At 44.5% G+C, this 2,892-nt stretch overlaps 1 pseudogene; it reads left to right on the top strand.

Moving 5' to 3' along the window:
* The first annotated feature begins 329 nt into the window (after positions 1 to 329).
* Positions 330 to 2,294, top strand: LOC124094648 (la-related protein 1B-like; annotated as a pseudogene).
* Positions 2,295 to 2,892: the final 598 nt, after the last annotated feature.

Here is a 2,892-nt window from a genome sequence, read left to right as displayed (position 1 = left end):
CATCAATGTTGTCAGTTTCAGAGGACACCTGTTTAGTCTTTTTCCTTTATGAGGAAGGAACGTCATAATGAAAACACAGGTCACGACCTGTCAACTAATGGGCACAAATAGCAATAAGTTAAAGTTTGTCAGGTAGCGGTGCAGTCCACCACACCTTACTTTGCATTGTCCTAGTGTCCTAGTTATAGGATAGTTATTTTTGAACATTGATGATTTGGAATATAATGCATTCCTTGAAATGAAATGACAACCCAGGGGTCGGCTGCCATGTTTGGCCCAGCGAGGCAGCAGCCAAGCTCAGTTCCCCAAAAATTATAAAAGCAGGAAAACTCAAGACAAGGAAATCCAATAAGGCCAGTGATTTCAGCGACATGGCAAACTGGCCAACACCAGGAGAGTTAGTGAGCCCTGGAAAAACCTTTTTGCAGTCTCAGAGTGTCATCAGCCAAGGAAATAAGTAGCCACAAATTAGAAAGATAAAGAAGAGAAGGTTGAAAAGGGAGGTAACAGTGAGAGCAAAGAAAACCGGGAAACAAAATTTGACATCCTGTTGAAAATGTCCTTGAGGATGAGGCCCCGTCAAGCCATCAACAAAGATAACTAATAAACACAAGTGTGTACCACTGCACTTTGATGATGTAAGCCTAGAGAGTCAGGAAGGACCTGGGTAGGGGTGATTGGTTAGTACAAGAGGGGGATTCACTTGAACTGATTGGTTTAAGCCAAGAGGGGTGTTCATGCTGAACTACATGGTTTTCCAACACATTATCAACCACCATAAACTACTGGGAGGGTAATCTGGCATCACAGGTATTTCCCTGTCTCATGCTGATTGGTGGCTGCTAGGGGGTTGCTATGGATCCCCACCTAGCCTGACTGAGTCAGGGACACCTGGCAGCAGATCTCTCCTGTTATTTGTAGATAAACAACTTAGCAGGGTGGGAATGTGCCTAGGAGTGCTCTGTGGGTCTTTCCAAGGACAAAGTGGTATGCTCGAATTCGGGACCCCCAAAGACCACCAGAGACCCAAGATCGATGTAAGCAGCAAAGAGGTGTTTATTGCGAGCTAGCTGGGTCCTCCACGCGCACACACACAGCAACTGGTGACGCTGAGAGGCCCAGAGCCCAGGGTTTGTAGCAGTTTTATACATTTTTTGGAGAGGGCAGGGACTTCACATACAACATAGCCTCTTTTAGCAAATCATCACACACCGCGGGAAAATCAAATAACAACTCTAAAACATGATTAGCACATTCACTGGCGGGAACAAGTTGGGTAGGAGTGATTGGTCAGTACAAAAGGGGTATTCATTTGAACTGATTGGTTTGAGCCAAGAGGGGTGTATGTGCTGAACTACATGGTTTCCCAACAGGTTATCAACTACCATAAACTACTGGGAGGGTCATCTGGCATCCCAGGTATTTCCCTGTCTCATGCTGATTGGTGGCTGCTAGGGGGCTGCTATGGATCCCCACCTAGCCTGACTGAGTCAGGGACACTTGGCGCAGCAGATCTCTCCTGTTATTTGTAGATAAACAACTTAGCAGGGTGGGAATGTGCTTAGGAGTGCTCTGTGGGTTTTTTCCAAGGACTAAGGTCATGTCCCTTCCTTGGACAGGCTTTGCTCTGAGGTAGAGGCTGTTTTTTCAAAAGTTGGAGGCGAGACAGAAAAAAAAAAGAGAGAGAGAGAGAGAGAGATGATCGGGATGAAGTGTCCAATATGAGGAGTGACGAGGGTAATATCCAAGGTACCTTCAGAGGCTGAGGCAGAGGACAAGGCAGAGGAAACTCTCGAGTGAACTTTATTATTCATATGGTTACCGAGAACATGGTGAAAGGACAGATCAGCTTTTTCAAGCAGAAGTTAACACCAGTATGATGTATTACTAGGACAACAATATGGCTGTACAGGTGTATCCTGTGGAAGAAGCATTGCTTAAAGAGTATATTAAGCATCAAATTGAATATTACTTTAGTGTAGAAAACTTGGAACGTGACTTCTTTCTTCAGAGGAAGATGAATGGGCAAGGTTTCCTATTTCCCTGATTGATGGATTTCACCAGGTTCAGGCTCTCACCACAAACTTAACCTCATTTTAGAGACCCTGCAGGACAGCAAAGAAGTAGAAGTTGTGGATGAGAAAATGAAGAAAAAGATAGAAACAGAAAAATGGCCAATTCCAGACCCTACTTCTAGTAGTGTGCCATAAACAGACTTCTCTCAGATGATGGATTGTCTAGAGCTGTGCCCGGCCAACCCCTTTGTTCACGTACCCTCAGTGATAATCTACTGATGCCTTGGAGGTCATCTGTTGGGAATGTGCAGGTGACTCACTGAGATGCAATGAAAATACTAGAACAAACCATGCTGCACAGATGGAAGCCACCAGACTGTCCTCTGTGTGTGTGTTCCCTCTGACCCATGACGGGAGACAGAAATGAGGTCTGCTGGTAGCATTTGAGGAGCTGCCTGTCCTTTGCTATGTGAATGGAATTAGGCTGCATGGCTAGTTTGATTTGCAGGGGAAGCTAATTATTATCATTGTGGAAATACTGCAAGGTGCTGTCTGTTGTTTCCAGGCATATGTACTCCAGGTCAGTAAAGCACAGAAAGAGAGGACAGGTAGCATTTCCCAGCTTGTCAGGTCCTTGGCTGTTGATCTGCCCTTTGCCATGGTGAACATTATATAACTCACATGTTACCATGTTTTACAGGGACTGTAAGATTCCTTAAGGTGGACCTTTAGGGGGTAAGAAATTGAAAGGGTATTTTTTCCATTACTCTTCAAAATGCATTTTTGCTACATCAGTATAAGTCCTGCCCTTCAGAAAAGCATTAATGATGACAGTTTCACAGAAATTTTTATCTCATATTTCTTTGTCAGCCCTGTG

Source organism: Marmota monax, unplaced genomic scaffold, assembly GCF_021218885.2.
Source record: "Marmota monax isolate L192 unplaced genomic scaffold, Marmota_monax_Labrador192_F-V1.1 WCK01_AAM20220418_F8-fsc00007, whole genome shotgun sequence".
Taxonomy (NCBI): Eukaryota; Metazoa; Chordata; class Mammalia; order Rodentia; family Sciuridae; genus Marmota; species Marmota monax.
The sequence above is the reverse complement of the archived record's forward strand: the minus strand, read 5'-3'. Positions and strand labels throughout refer to the sequence as shown.